The sequence below is a fragment of the Rattus rattus genome, chromosome 2 (genome assembly GCF_011064425.1).
Source record: "Rattus rattus isolate New Zealand chromosome 2, Rrattus_CSIRO_v1, whole genome shotgun sequence".
NCBI classification, from domain to species: Eukaryota; Metazoa; Chordata; class Mammalia; order Rodentia; family Muridae; genus Rattus; species Rattus rattus.
The window spans coordinates 223,493,032-223,509,601 of NC_046155.1; the positions used below are offsets into that span (position 1 = coordinate 223,493,032).

The 16,570-nt window shown below is 44.8% G+C and overlaps 1 protein-coding gene across 2 annotated transcripts in view; it reads left to right on the forward strand.

Annotated features, from left to right (window-relative positions):
- The window catches only part of Aig1 (androgen induced 1), a 223,148-nt gene that overhangs the window by 178,626 nt on the left and 27,952 nt on the right, over positions 1-16,570 (forward strand). The window lies entirely within an intron of this gene.

The following is a 16,570-nucleotide window of genomic DNA, read 5'->3' on the forward strand; positions in this document are numbered from 1 at the left end:
TAGAAATATATGCCAAACCTCACACAGCAGGAATTTGTTGAACAATCCCATGTAAGCAGTGCGCCTTCCAAGGCTACGTTTTTCAACTTGTTTTCAAACTAAATGTTTGTCTTGGACGCTGGTTTTACAGCTTAAAGGCTTTTTTTTTTCCTTTTGCCTGGGTTTGTGCTTTTGTTGTCGATTTTGTTGGGGGAGTGGGGTTTGCAACAAACACAAGTGAAGGCAAAGGGGTTGGCTCTGTAGGTGAAAACGTTTGTGGATCTGCTTACAACCTATCTCAAAGTGATCGCTTACAAGTAGAGTGCGCTTAACCAATGTGTTTTTGGATATCTGGGTAGATAAACCACGAGAAATCTAAGGATACAGTGCCAAATTTATCTGATAAGAATTTTGCTTAGTAAGTGTATCTCCCGTCAATTTCAGTCTTTATCATATTTCCACACTTTGACGTATCTATCTTAGCACAGAGAATTTTAAATTTCTCTTTATAATTCCAAGTCCACTCTGATAAACTAACACAGGGTGGGGGTAAGGGGGTACTCCTGTGAGCTTTTCTTCCCTTTGGCATTCTCTTGTTCTGAGTTCTGGGTCACCAGCCCCTCCTTTAGTCCTAGAGCCCTGGATAGCATTCTTGCAAACACCTCACAACTGTTCTTAGTCCTGCTATCACCCTGAGCAGTTCGGCAGATCCAGTCTCCATGGAGCCTACAGACAGCCTACGGTTGGCAAAGAGTGGAGTCGACATAAGACTTCACACACATTGCATAATATAATATCCAACATGGAAGTACACGGATCAACAGGAAGTCATAGGATATGACTAGATATACGTGCTGTTCAGAGTATAGACCTCAGAATGAGTGGGGAGTAACATTCCTGCCTTCTGTCTCTGGCCATACCACCAACTACTCAAATGCTATTCATGGGAACATGGAACGTTTATTTTCCTAATCACCGTCTAGGTTTTTTTTTTTTTAATTTCCTACCCAGAATCTTAAATATTGACTTTCTCTGATAGAAAAAAAGTCCAAGAGATTTGTCTTACTGGTGAAATGTAAACAAATAATGTTGTATCTTAGAAATGAACTTGTGTGCCTTGTAAATATGAACTTGATATTTATAGACTGTTTGCTTCTGAAAAGTCAACTGTGGAAGATGCAGAATCATTCACGGGTCCTCTCCGAGACTGCCTTTGACCTTAAAAGTCAGCTCTCTACCCCGGCAAGCTCATCACTGCGGTGTATTGGCTTATGCAAGGACAGGAAGTTCTCTCTGGGAGCTCTGGTGTATTTTTGAGAATTTATTCATGTGCCATTAAATGATCTTGCAGAGCCTGGAGGTTTCGGGAACCATGTTCTTTCTGATGACTTTTCTTCCACTGTGTATACAATCAGCCCACGTTCCAAAGAGGCGCATGGGAAATACCACACAGTCCTCATTATAGACCCCCAAGATCCCTCGTTAAAATGAAGCATTACTCATGCTTTCCGTGCCAAGTGAGGCTTGCCAGCCCCGCGGACTCCCTCGGCAAACCAGTACTTGTTTAGACATGTACTTGCATTAACCAGCAAATTCCCTAGATTTGTTCTGAGAGAGCTTTCAAAGCAGACTTTTTCCCTTTGGTGTTCTGCCCTAGGCATTCAGAGCTTTGCCAAAAGCTAAACAATGCCCCTCGAGTCAAGTCACATTATATAAATCCAAGGGTTTAATTGTTGTCAAAAGGTACTGGCTTTTGCTCCCTTCCAGACGGTCTCATGGCCCGACATACCAGTGACACAACAGTGCAGGAATCAGGAAATGGAATCTTCTGATAGCACACCGGTGTTGTACTCGATCATTCCAGAACTTCATGCCAAGATGGGAGAAACCGTTCCTCCTATCATGTGATAATTATACAATAAATGGCTCTTCTTCCCGGAGCTGAGTATGGCAAGTTGACCGTACCTCAGGGCTGCTAGCCAGGCTGTCTGGCTACTCTTGTTGGACTCCATTTCTCCAGTCTCCTCAGTCTCCTTTCCATCTCGCTCTAGTCTCCTCCTAAATTTGGATAGGATCATTGAGAAAGTGACCTTCATTCACTGTCACCACTGAGCTTACACATCCCCCAGTCCTGTCGGGGTTTTCTCCAAGCTTAGCATTCCTTTGTCACCCTAGACTCCTCAGACACACTTGTGCCAGCCTGCCGAGTCGTCCTCTTAGTTGCTCAAGTACTTGAGACACAAGCATTCGTCTGTCCGCTTCTGAGGCGCTCCTAACTCCCTTCCCATACATACCCCCTCTGCTGTCACCCCCTACACATTTCTCGATACCCTTTCATAAGATGCTAAGCATGCAATGTGGGACTCTGGTCTGCAGCAGAATAATGATTATCAGGAATCATGATGCTACTCCTTGGAGACAGATGCTATGCTACGTGTTTTTTTAAATGCTCTTTTATTTCCTTAGGATTACTCTACAAGGTAAGCACTCCTTACCCATTTTACAGAGACGGAATAGAAGCTCACAGAGGATTGATGGCTTGCCTGAGACAAACCACTAGCCTATTACCAAAATGCTAGTGCAAGCGCGTGTACACGGCTCAGAGCGCACACCGTTAACTAAACCCCCTGCTGCCTCCTCCTGTGTGAATAGTTCTGTGGATGAATGCATTACAGAGGTTTTCGCTTTTCTGTGTGTTTTGAAGAAAACGTCAAGTGTGGTCAAGTCTAGGGATTAAGCCCCTTTTCTAGGTTGGGGCCCCAGTTCCCTCCTTCCCCCACTTCACCTTCCTGGGCCCCAGCTTCCTTGGATTGAAATTATGGAAGAGGATGGTATGAGTCTGCAGGGTCTTGGAGGACCCCGTGCTTTTATGCAGAGGCCACAGACCAAGGCCTCCATCCCAACAGCAACTTTCTCGTTTGCTGCAGTCAGTTCTCAGAAGCTCTCTCAACACCCAGCTACTGAATCTCCTGGTGTTTTCTTCTTCAGGGTTCGAGGATGTCAGTTAGGGTGCTAAGTTCTTTCCCGCACTGTGTGATTCACTTCCCTCGTTCACACAGTCTGCACTTTAGAAATCAAAAACAACTCTGAGGGATGTGGAAATAACCTTTTTATTGTCTCACAGCCTTGGTGCTTTAAGACAGATTCCATATTCCGAATCTCATTACCCCAAATGTATTCATGAAACAACTTCCCAACATTAAAAAAAAAAAAGTTAAATGAGACTTCAATGTGATTTTTCTTTTATGATCCAGTCCCAGACAGTTCCAGATCTGAAGCTATGTCCCACCAAAGTCAGCCACGGAGTCCTGGGTTCTCTCTTGTTTTCTTCTTGGCACCTTTCCGTGTCTTCTCAAGCTCTTGCTGAAATGAAAGCGGGAGCGTTCTCCTTACAGACATTATCTTCAGACACACTGAAAATGTCTGACACAAAATCAAAGTGTGCTGTAAAACATAGTATTCTTAGACATGAAAAAAATTAGAATGTAGGTAGAAATTTAGATCATACTAAAGTCCCATTCAACAGGATGCTTCCTCACCAGGTGAGCAAATACAGTCAACCTTTAGTGTTCTTCCCCAGAAGGTCGCATTTTCTCCTGCTCAACCTGAACCTTTTATTCCAATGTAACGGCCTCTCCTGGTGACTTTTATAGTACTTGAGTTTTTGGGGCTGGGGCAGGGGGGAGGTTGTTCGTTTTGCTTTTCGGATTTTCTATACTGGAATACTGGGCCCAAACTGAAAGTGAGATCCCTTGGCTAGTGAAGGGATAGCCAAGGACTCTGCCTCCCTCCCCACTGTCAAAGTCAAAGCAGCCCACTCTTCATCTTGACCATCTCCCCAACTCTCCCAGCCTGGCTGGGGAAGGGGAAGTGTTGTTGCTAATTGACTTTGAGTTCTGAGGAGACTCCTGAGAAGGAAGTACCTTTACACACTCACTAAAGGCAAGCATGAGAGAATCCTCAGTAAATGTTGGCCCGAGGCTGGAATGTGATCTAAGGACCTTCTGTGTGTCTCACATCTGAGAGACACGGCGAGTGAAGGAGGGGGCAGCTGTGGGAAAGCCCACTGCCCTTCCATTCATGTCCTGAAATAGATGAGCGATATGGGAATCTGCTGTAACAGAGGAAAGTCTGGCACAGAGGTGTCTCCACGGCCCAATGACAAGTGAAACTTTTGAGGCAAGAATTTTCCAAGAGCAAACAAGTGAGTATGTACTGAGGTCACGGGAATCAGCCACATCTCCTTGTGGTCCTCTATGCCCCCATCTGGAAAAAAAGAAGATAGTAGTCAGGATATTCATGAGATCAGAGAAATGGCAGCCTGGGAAGATGAGTCGGTGGTTCAGAAGTACTTGTGCAGTAATTATGAGGACCGGAGTTGTAATCCCCAGCACACATGTGAAATGCTATACATTGCCCTGCATGTCCCTCACCCCAGCATTGAGAGACAGAGACAGAGAGCAGATCCTGAGAGCTTGCTGGCCAGCCAGCCTCCCCAAAATGGTGAGTTTCTAGTTCCGTGGGATACCTTGCCTCAAAGCAATAGGCAGAAATTCACAGAGGAAGACAGCTGAGAAACTGCTCTGGTCTTCGAGTATACATGTAAGGGCGCATGCACACACACACACACACACACACACACACACACACACACACCCCACACACACACATTACTGTTCATGCACCACACACATATACAACACACAGACAGTAATCAGAGAAACTGGAGTACACTGGCCGCCACTCTAGCAGTTGTTGGTTTTGTATCCTCTGAGCGTGCTGAGTTGCTAAGAGCCCTTCCGCATCTCTTCACTCCTTGAAGGTTAGGGGTTGAATATGCAGATGTTTGGATGCTCTGTTCAGCTCCCTACTTCTTAGGATTTGGGGGGGAAAAAATCCGATCTTCTCTTGGCTTCATTTTTTGCCTCCTCTAAAATGGAGCAGACATTTGCCTCGTACTTGTGAAGACTAATGAACACATAGAGAGACCCCCATGAAAGACTTTCGTTTCTCTAAGCAGAAAAAAAAAATATCCTGCATGTCTGCAGAGTCTCTTTCTCTTCCACAAGCCATTTTTTTATTTCCACTCTGTGCCCTGTTCTTCTCATGGGTCTTGGTCCTCTTTCATGGTGATTGTCTATTGAGAATGTTGAAAGTGGTTTTCCTTCTGAAACGTTCCTGTGGTTCGTGTATTAAGTTATTTCCAGAGCTCAGCTCTCCCCCGGGAGCTGAGAATGTCATTGCTTTCCCATTATTCCAATCCGCTCTCTCTTTTTTTTTTCCACGAACACTTTGCCGAAAAAGCATTGTTTTCTTGGATTCTAACCAGAAGCCTGTGTGGTCACCCGAGGATATGTCTCACGGTGATTTGCACTGGGTCCTTCACCAGGGTTCACCAGGGCACAGGTTAGATGAGTTTCTTGGCTCTGCATCTAGACTATGAAGGACTGAGTACACTTCCCATCCCAATTTCCCGTAGTTACTGTTGAGTCCCATTCTCTCCCACCCAAAAGGGCTGGTTCTCAGTTGCTCTCCGGGTTCCTGGAGAGCTAGGACTTAGAGGCGCTGTGAACCTTGCCTACCTACAAATAACTTTCCTTGTGAGCCTTACCTTAGCCACTCAGCTCCCTCTGGCCATCCTGCCACCGTGGTTGCTTTACCCTTGGCTTTTTGGAATCACCAAGTTGAAGCTGCCATCTCTGTGATGCAACCTGTGTCTCTGTCCACCCCTCCCCCTCACTCTCCTCATGCCTTTCACCTTTTATGTTAGGACAAGAAAGGGATCTAACTGGCTCCTTCTGCAAAGATTTTTTTTAGTGCCCATTTTCTCTTCCCCAGCAGGGAGTCCCCACACCTGTGCTTAGCCACCCCTCCGCCCCGACTCCAACCTTCCACGGTCACCCCTTCATTCCTTGCTAACTTCAGTCTCCCTCCTAGACACGTCTTGTCAATATCTGAACCCATTTCTTGGCTCTGCCTTACAAACACTGCTCTTGTATGAACAGTCACTTAAATATCTATCTGCTGCCCAGCATCACTCACAGCTAAGCCACTCTCAAGACTTTCTCACACTGTATCATCTCCATGCTCACCCGCATGTTTAAGAGTCAGGACACTGTAGTGTTTGGGAGAATGAACTCTTGACTTTGACTGAGCCTGAGTCGTGCTCCTAAGGTATGCACTTGGGACAGTCATGTGACCGCTCTGTCTGACTCTCCCTCTTTGTAGACTAGATGATTAATAGTACCTACCGTCCTCACAAGATTGTTGTGATCACTATGGTAATGTTTAGCTTTGCATAGGCCCAGAGTGTATATTATTAATATTATTAGCCCACCCAGCGTGGCTTACCTGTTTATTAGCAAAACCTCTACAGATGTCACAAGATGTCACTAGTGATTTGGTTTCATTAAATTAGGACTGATCTCTAGTGCCGCTCTATCCCTACTTTTCAAAACACTGTCTTCCTTCAGGACCACATCAGTCTTCCCGTGCATGCCTCCCACCTCTGCAATCCCTCTGAGTTTCTTTGCCGGCTTTTCCCAGCTGCAGAAAACTCCATCCTGGAGCTCTTCAGAGCCAAGGACCAGCTCCCATTCACTCTCCCTGAGTCATCCCGTCTCTTCTCTGGTCATCCGTTCAGAAACTCTCCCAAGCTTATACTATATCTACTCATTCAGGAATCACAAAACGGTTGTCTCAGGACATACCTGAATTTCCTATCCCATGTACAACCTCTCAGTCCCCCCGCCAGCCCCAGCATCATCAGCCATCCATTATCCGTACGAGAAACACACCAGACACCCTGAAGTCACCTCACTGTGTCAGCCACAGGAAGCACAGACAGACTTGTGCTTCCGAGGCCTCTTCAGAAGCTTCACACTTTGCTCTGCCACCCTCCGTGGTTAACACTGTGATCCAAGCTCCAGGAGTGTCTCCTGAGAAAGAGCATGAAGCTACCGCCCCCTGCCATCCCCCCCCCCGCCCCCGTCTGTCCACAGACGACTTTTTTAAAAAACGATCTGAGCGTGTAGATTTCTCTTTGCCTTACACACTTTAGGCTGCTTTTTATTACCCAGCCCTGCTGATCCTCTGGCGATCTCCCTCCCCCTTCCCCTCCCCCTCCCCCTCCCTCTCCCCCTTCCCCTCCCCCGTCCTCATCATCCAGCCACAGTACTATCCACCTGCAGCCACTCTGTCAGTCCCAGGAAGTGTTCCTCAGCTTTGAAGCTTTAACTTGCTCCATGCTTCCACAGAGCTCACTTCTCCCAACCTAGGTCTGCCGTCGTCACTCGTCTGTCAGTCCATCAGGCCCCAGACTCTGCATCGTGTTTTCAGGGAGCTTCTCTCAGGCCCCTTATTTGGTCAGTTTCTCTGTGGGGCATTGTCGCCAGCTTCTTGAATCCCATCAGGGGATTTTAAATGTAGCTAGAGTCGTGAGGTCTTGATTTTTGTTTCAATACTTGTTCTCAAAGTCCCCTCCCTTCGCTGTCCAGATTAAAGTAAATATCCATACCCACAGTTTTTTTTTTTTTTTTAACTTGAGTATTTCTTATAAAATAGTGAGCCTCCCAGTTTGCAAACATCCCCCTCCCAGGTTCTTTAAAGGTGTTCCTCCCCATTAATAATCTTTCCCCAACAACAGTTCACTGGGGGACAGTCAAGATAGGATATTCATTGCTAATGAGGTCAGAGTCCAGGGTCAGTCCATGTATAGTCTTTTACCCACAGTCTTAAAGAAAATAGAGAGCCTCCTTGTCTATAGGTTGTAAGTGTTAATAATCTTTAAACGTAGGGACAGTCAAAATGGCACTGAAATATTCTTACGTTAGCTTAGTGAGATAAACCGTGATGCATGTATGTATATATGTATATATGTGTATGTACATATATTATATCATATATATATGTGTGTGTGTATATATATATATATGGTGTCGTATACTTTGCTCAATAGTAACCACATAAAGTGTCTACAACATCCCTGCCACTCATTTCTCTGAGATTGAATCTCAGTTTTATTGTCCCTTTTCCTACCTGCCTGATTTACTTAAATTGCCACCAGGAGCTCCTAAACTTCAAGAAGAAATCCCGGAGGCCACCCTCTGCTGCAGTGACAGCCCATGAGGGAGGTGATCCAGTTTAAGCACGGGAAGCATTTCAAGTTAGAAGAAGATTTTACTTACTAACAGCCTCTCTCAGCTTCCCTGTGATGAGCTGTCTTGGGCTTCCGAGACCAGGAGAGCACCTGAAGTCTCAGATCATGTCCTCTAGTGGGCATGTGAGGGCTTCTGTGCCTTCCTTTACAGTGGCTCCAGGCCTGCGAGGCTCACTGTCATGGAGTGGCTTCCTCGACCAGCAATAACCCAGAGGGAGAAAGTGCCTGTCTTGTAGCACTGAGCAGTGTTGGGACTCCAAAGTAAAATCTAATTGAAAGCAAAGTCGCCAATTTAAAAGAACAGATCGCTGTACCCGATTTAAGATCCGCCATCAAGAGTCAATGAAATATAAAGTGGAGATGAATGAACGCAGCAAGCAAAAATTCTTCTCAAATCACCATAAGAACTCGAATACCATACAGTTAAGAGTCTCCCCTCTAATAATTATCAGAGAGAGAAGTAACTGTCTTGATATCATTATCACAATATTTTTATTCTCCCACAGTCTGAAATATGTGTGTGTGTGTGTGTGTGTGTGTGTAAATGCTGATACAGAAAGAAGCTCATTAGCTTTCTCAAACTAGTGTCTAGTGAGCAGTATACCAGACAGTATGCTAGATAGGAGGTAAGCAGGCTGTAGGAGCTTTGGTTTTGACCACAGAAATTGCAGGCTTTTGAAGGACACAGGAAAATAAAAGACAATTATCATGCAGTTCATAGGAGAAACGGGCACAGCTCTGAGTGTCCATGGGTTCCCTAGGCAGGGATGACGAAGAGCTTCCCCGCAAAAGTACCGAATAACCCTCCAAGGAGGGTGAACAAGAATTAGATATTGAAGGTCCAGGGAGAGGAAGAAGACGGTCTAGAGGCAAAAAAAGAGGAGGTCACCTTTGGGCAGCCAAAGACGTGGGGTTCAAATGGAGCCAAGGACGTTTGGTCCTTCTGTGAATTATACCAGGATAGATTCTACCTCCACTCTCTCCACCAATGTCGTGCACGTGTGCTTGCATGGAGGAGGGGGTATGCGTGTACTGTTTCATGTTCAAGTGCAGGCTAGAAGCTGACTTAATGCTTCTTCTTTAGTCTCCACCTTAATTTTTGAGAGAGGGTCTCTTCCTGAAGCTAGAGGTCCTGGATACAGCTGGATTGGCTGGCCAGGAAACTCCCAGAATCTACCCCTCTATCCCTCCCTAGTTGTGGGATTTCCCCCTGGCCCGGATTCTGGTTCTCCTGCTTGGTCAGCAGATTTTACCGACCAAACCATCTCCTCCGCCTTAAGATCACCTTTTGCTTTCTTTTCAGTCTTGTTAGAACATCTGTCCTGAGTGGGTTCTCTAGCTGTTGGTAGCTGACTGGCAGGGTCAGCGGGTGTTCTGCCCCCGTTCTGCCCCCTGCCTTGCCACCAGTCTTTTGTGGCGACTCAGCCTGCGCTACCAAGACCGTCCCCTCCCCAATGCTGTTGCTTTAATTACTTAGCCACCTTTTACAGAAAAAGTTTGTGTTTTAAATTCAAAGTTTATCATGTTAGTCCTTCGACTTAAGACTTCCCCCCAAGAGTTTATTTTTCCTAGTTTGAAGTTTTCAAGAGATTATCTCCATCTTGGTATAGCTTTTATTTTTTCTTTGCATGATGACGTATCCTTGGGCTGTGAAATTTTCACATGACAATAGGAAAAGCAAATGTGTAAGTCACCCCTAAAATCTAAGAATGACATTCAAAAATCTCACATAAATTAGAACAGCGCATAAATTTACAGGTACAAACACAAACCTTTTCGCAAGAGCAAAAGGTGAGTGACTTGGCCCTATGACATCTGCTTGGGAAAACACTGGGTAAGAGGTAGTATCCTGTAGCTCAGATTAGCTGATTTCTGAGCTCTGCTAGGAAGAAAAAAAAGTGACAATTCATTCATAAATTCTTGCCAGTCTCTTGAGAAATCCAAGTGTTGTCACAAAGACTCTGTTTAGAGCTGTTTATTCCCTAGAGGAGTAAATAGCGCAGGAGAAGTTGTCAGTGAGCCAAAGACTTGTCAGTTCAGGCAAAATCCCTTTCAGACACACATGACCCTCGATCCCCCCTTGCCACCCAGAGTGCCCACTACATAGATGAATTTTTAGTCCCAAAATCCATTGAAAAGTTTAGAAAATGATCAGACTGACAAGATGGCGTAGGATCTCTGCTTGTCAGATTTCATGACCTGGCAGTCAGTTCTGCTCATCTGAATGAGACCTGCAAAAGATCAAGAACAAGGGATAAGATTCTATATGGATAAAGGGGTGGGGTGGGGTTCTAGACACCTCACCCTACCCGAGAAGCTAATGGTAGCTGCTGGCTGCCCAATGAGAGAGACCCTTTCCTTTGTGGAGAGAGGTCAGCCCCTGATAAGTTACCTATGACCTAATGCATTGGTTCTCAACCTTCCTAATGCTGCAGACCCTTTAATACAGTCCTTCATGTTTGGGTGACCCCCAACCATAAAATTATTTCATTTCTACTTTATAACTGTGATTTTCCTATTATTATTAATAGTAATGTAAATATCTGATATATAAGATATCTGTGAGTCATTCCATTCCCTAAAAGGGATCACGACCCACAAATTGAGGGCTGCTGCCCTAGCACGTGAGTCCACACACAATGCATATGTACACCACTAACCGAACTTAGTAGGTTTTCTTTTTCTTTGAAGATGAAGTTGAGAGAGATAGGAGATATGTTGGGAGAATCTAGGAGGATCTAGAGGGAATCCCAGGATCAATACAACTGTGGTACATTGTATGCATGTATAAATTTTTCAGAAATTGACGTATATATAATTAGTTTGGCATCAATATAATGAATATAATTTCATTGTTTTTTAAGACATCCTCTAATCTCCACATATTTACTGTTTCACCTTTATGTCTACACATGGTTGATATTGCTTGTATATAAACACACACACACACACACACACACACACACACACATACACACACAATAAATGAATAGGTGTAATAAAATACCTGAATACAAAAGAATTTTAGAAAATAAAAAAGTTCCAAATAAAGAACAATGTGAAGTCATGCTCTTTGCATTTCAGAGTATAGAGACTTGTAGAAAGCCATAGTCCAGGTAGATGAGTTTTACATCTCCAGGAACAAACTTTAAAGGAATAAAACCTATTTCTAGTGTATTACTCTTTCTCTCTTTGCATAAGAGGAGCAAATGCCCAAGTAAGCTTGGGGTTCTCTTTCCCTTGATTTTTGAAACAGCCTAGGTCTTAAAAGCCATGTCTTGACTGCATAAAGGGGCCTCTTAAAGTGCCCTTGTGGTACCCTTTCCAGAATTTTTAATATATACTCCTCTCTCATCTAGTTATGGAGAAATCTGAGGAAAGCTTTAGTTTTAGAAAAAGACCCTGTCTTAAGTTTTCTATTGCTGTAAAGAGGCACCGTGACCAAGGCAATGCAGCTTCTAAACACAAGCATTCAATTGGGGTCTTGCTTACAGTTTCAGAGCATGAAGACATGGCCATCATGGCGAGGAGTCTGGCGGCAGGCTGGCAGGCATGGTGCTGGAGCAGTAGCTTAGAGCTTGTATCTGATCCACAAGCATCAAACAGAGAGTTGGGGAACAGACTGGGGAGGGAGTGTGTAGCCCTGGTTGGTGTAATCTCTTGAAACCTTAAAGCCCACCACCAGCAAAACACCTTCTCCAACAAGGCCACCCTTCTTAATCATTCCCAAACTGTTCGCCAACTGGGAACCAATCATTCAAGTATATGAGCCTCTGGGGGTCATTCTCATTCAAACCAGCACAGATTCGCTATTATTTCAGGACATATTTTAAGGTTGAGTCTTTCTAAGTTAAAGAACAGTTTCAGCAGCCTAAAATGAATGCATCTCGTCAATTTACCTTTATTCTTAAAGTTATTTCCAATTTTTTTTCCATTTCATTTTGCTTTGTTTTGTTGCATCCCAAGGATTCAACTTTCTTCTTTCCCTTCTTATTCAGCCCTGGACTCTGGATCATAAGATGGTGTTACCACACACACAATCTTGGGTTCAATCAGGTGGAGGGCTAAGAATGGAGCTCTGGAGCCTGGAGAATGTTCACTGCTAATATACACGGTTGGACTCTTCAGAGGCTCCTTATAATCTAGCCCTTGCCGATTACTGCCACATCATCTCCTGATGCTGCCTTACCCCCCTGCTCTCTCTCCTTCAGCCACACTCAGTTTCTTTCCATCCCCCAGACACACTGGGTATTAGTCTGAGCTAAGGGAAACCAAGATAGTTGGAAAACCATTCATTCCTTCCAGTTGTCTGGGAGGGTGTATTTGGAAGAAGTTGGCATTCGAATCTACAGACAATATAATTATCAAACTCATCGATGAGTTGAGACATCTGTCTTCTACATTCACCCTTCAGAGTCTCTGGCTCTGGGGCCTGTGGACTTGGACTCTACAGCTCTCGGTTGGGGTTTGCTGGAACTGTACCACTTGCTTCTCTGGACTTCACCTTCCAGACAGTGGTGTATTAGTCGGGGTTCTCTAGAGTCGTAGAACTTATGGAATGTCTCTATTTATTAAATAAATAAATTGTATTGGAGTGACTTACAGTCTGCGGTCTAGCTATTCCAATAAGGGGCAGCTGTGAATGTGAAGTCCAAGAATCCAGTAGTTTCTCAGTCCCACAAGGGTGGGTGCTTTAGCTGGCCTTCTGTATAAGCTGGAATTCAGAAGTAGGTTCCCACAGATGTGCTAGCAAGCAAGTGCAAGCAGACAAAGAAGAATGAGTCTTCCTTCTTCCATTGTCCTTATGTAGGCCTACAGCAGAAGGAATGGACCAGATTAAAGCTGGATAACACCACACCTGGATATGGAACTTACTCTGATCTCAGAGACCTGGGATTAAAGGCTTGTACCACTTTGCCTGAGTCTAAATTGTTCATGGCCACTATGCCTCGAGATCTGGATCAAAAGCATATGCCATCCCATGTCATACCTGGCTCAGAAGCCTGTGTCTTTCAGCCCCAAAATCTGGATCACAGGTGTGCCCTCCTCAGCATTGAACTACGATTCTGGATTGTAGTTCATTCCAGATGAAGTCAAGCTGATAACCAGGAGTAGCCATCCCAAGCAGATAATGGGAATTCTCTACACCTTCATCTGTGAGCCAATTCCTCCCAAATACACATCTTTCTGATTCTGGTGAGCATCTAATATAGAGTCCACAGTCTTTCTTCCTAAGAGGTCACGTGCTTTCCACATGTTCTTCTCAGCTGTCACTCTGCCTTCAGCCCCATTCCCTGCCTACTTAGCTATCACCCTCAACATCCTTTCTTCCAAAAAAACGTCTGATTCCCCTCCCATCTTAGGTCTGGGCTTCGTCTTCCCAGCAGCTTATTGAAATTGTGCCGTAAGTATCTCCCATCCTTCCAAACAGTGATGTTCTGAACGTAAGGGCTGTGCTCCTCTGTTGGCTGCTGTAGCATAACCATCTAGCACAGTGGTTCTCAACCTTCCTAATGCTGCAACCCTTTAATGCAGTTCCTCATGTCACGGCAACCTCCCAACCATAAGATTATTCTATTGCTACTTCGTAAGTATGATTTTGTTTCTGTCATGACTCATAATATAAATATTGGATATGCAGGATGTTATACATGACCCCCCCAAAGGGATCTCAACACACAGGTTGAGAACCTCTGTTCTAGCTTAGGGCCTTTAATAAATGCGGAAATGAATAAACGAGTGGATGGATGGATGGATGGATGGATGGATGGATGAATGGATGGATGGATGGATGTGTGGATGGATAGATAGATAGATAGATAGATAGATAGATAGATAGATAGACAGACAGACAGACAGACAGACAACATAAACAAATGCTAAGGTTTGATGACAGTCAAACAAGAGATTTGCTGCTTTGTATCTAAGCCTTTCTTTGTGATGCGACATGATCTTCGTGTGAGAAGGAAGGTGTATAAATAGGAACATCTGGGTTTTTGTCTGCTTCTGTTACATTGGTGGGATGGAGTAGTTTCTCCCCATCATCTGTTTTCAACAATTAGCAGTATATGATCAAACTTGTTTTAGCTATAATTCTACCTTGCTGCATTTGTTTTCAAGAGAAATAATTTGCCTAGCGCAAATCCTCCATTTTATGCTTTAGGCTTCAACTCCTTACTCTTTACGCCTCTAGCCAGTGGCAATAGCTAGTCTGTTTTTACTCTACAGGTATTAGACTATTCTGGACACGTCGCACAGATAGAAGTCATACAATTTGATGCCTTTAGTGAATGACCAGCTTCTCTAGTTTAGTGTGCTGTAGATTGAATGAGCAACCCACTCCTTTTTAGAGCTGGGAAACACTTCACATACAGGCATACCCCATTCTGAGTGCTTACGTGTGTCTGTGAGTGCATGTATGTCCCTGCAGATGTGTGCATTTGGGTGCAGGTAGATGTGGTGTGTGTGAGATACCTAGGCAGAAGACAACCTAGGCAGTTGTTCCTCAGGAATCATTTATCTTGTACATGTGTGTGATATACAGGGGCGAGGGGTGCGCTTGCCCTACTTCTGGAAATGGAAGGATGGCTTTACGGAGTCTGCTCTCTCTGCCAGCCTTTACTTGCATTCTAGATATTGGACTCAGACCGTCAGGCTTGAATAGCCAGCACTCTACCTGCTGAGCCATCCTTCTAGCCCCAAGATGAACTTGTGATCTTCCTTCCTCCACCTCCTCAGCACACGTTTTTCAGCCTGTACTGCCTCAAAACAGGATGGCTACAAGACAAGCAACTGGCCAAGTAAAATCTAGGCCGGGCAGCCAGTAAGTCCCAGGGGTCTTCCAGTCTCCGTCTCCCAGCACTGGAGTTGCGAGGACATGCTTGATTTTCTTAAGTGTGCGTTCTAGGGGATAGAATTCTGCTGCTTATGCAGTATACAGGCTGAGCGTAATGCTCAACCATTATCCCTGCCGAAGATGCCATAGCTGGCTCAGGCACTCTCCAACTGATAACCAACTTTCTTGTGAGAAATTTTTATTTTTTACTTTTGCATAGAGATGGAACTTTGAAAATATCAAATATATCAAATATTAAGGAGGGAGGGAGGGAGGGAGGGAGAGAGAGAGCGAGCGAGCTGGTGGAGAGACAGAGTGACAGTCATGACACGGAAAGTGCTGGCTGAACCTAGAGGCTCCCTCTGCCTTGTCTGCAGAGCCCTACGTATCAGCTCTGTTGAAATTCCATGAACTCACCTCCCATACATGTTATACTCATCTCTCCACCTGATCTATTATTTCCTTCTAGGCCTTACCACCACTCTTTATCTTTGAGTCTCACATCATAGATTTCATGCTCCGAGACCATTTCTCTGACACTGTCACTCACCTGTGGTTCCCCCTTCCAGCTACTGTCACAACATACCCAGTGACACAGCTTTGATCCACCTACACACCACACTACCGCACCACTAGGCTATGCTCTCATAGGCAAGAGCTATGGCATTCCCTACATGAGCCTCAAGCCTCAGGCAATGCCCAGTGTCTGGAAGGAGCTTGCTAAGTCGAAGTAATTCTTGAACAGGGATAGTGTACACTGTCAAAAAACATCAATCTGGACAGACATCACAGTACACACCTATCATCCAAGAATTTATAGGCTGAAGCGGGAAGATTATCACATCAATGCCAGATGACAATCTTGTCTCAAAAAAAAGCTGGGGAGGAGCAACAGTCACAATAAATGGCTTGAATCCTTGAACGCTGAGAAGCAGGGCAGAGCAGATGGTGGGTGCCTTTCCTACACGCTGGCGGTTGCCTTTCCTCAGAGAATAATGTCTGCGTCTTTAAAAAACAAAATAAGTGAGAACTAGAGTTAGCGATGTTTGTCAAAACATATTTGTCTTTCTAGAAATGTCGTGAATGAGTCTTTAGAAATGATTAAATTATCAGCTCTCTCATTTTCTCTCTTTGTCCACACTGGGGATTCCAGTCACGATGATAATTTCTAACCACAACCGGAAATGGGCTGCTTGCAGAGCTCCTCTGATGGAGAACTGCACCATAGGAGCCAGGATTTCCAATCTAACCGATCATTAAAAATAGCCTCATGAGAACTGTGCCAACGGTGCCCTGGGTAGAGTGCTTGCCCTGCAAGTGCAAGTTTGAATCCCCAGACCAGCGAAGGACAGATGTAGAAGTGCATGCATCTGTAATTTCAGCCGCTTGTGGGGAGCTGGGAGGTGGGAAGGATCCCCAACAGCTCATGGGCCAACTCATATTCTGCATATTCTGCAGCAAACCAGACACAGTGTCTCAAAGGGTAGGAGATGAGGACAAACACCCAATGTATTCACTCACATTGTAACACACACACGCACGCACACACGCACGCATGCATGCACATGCACACAAACAGATAATGATAAAAGAAATAG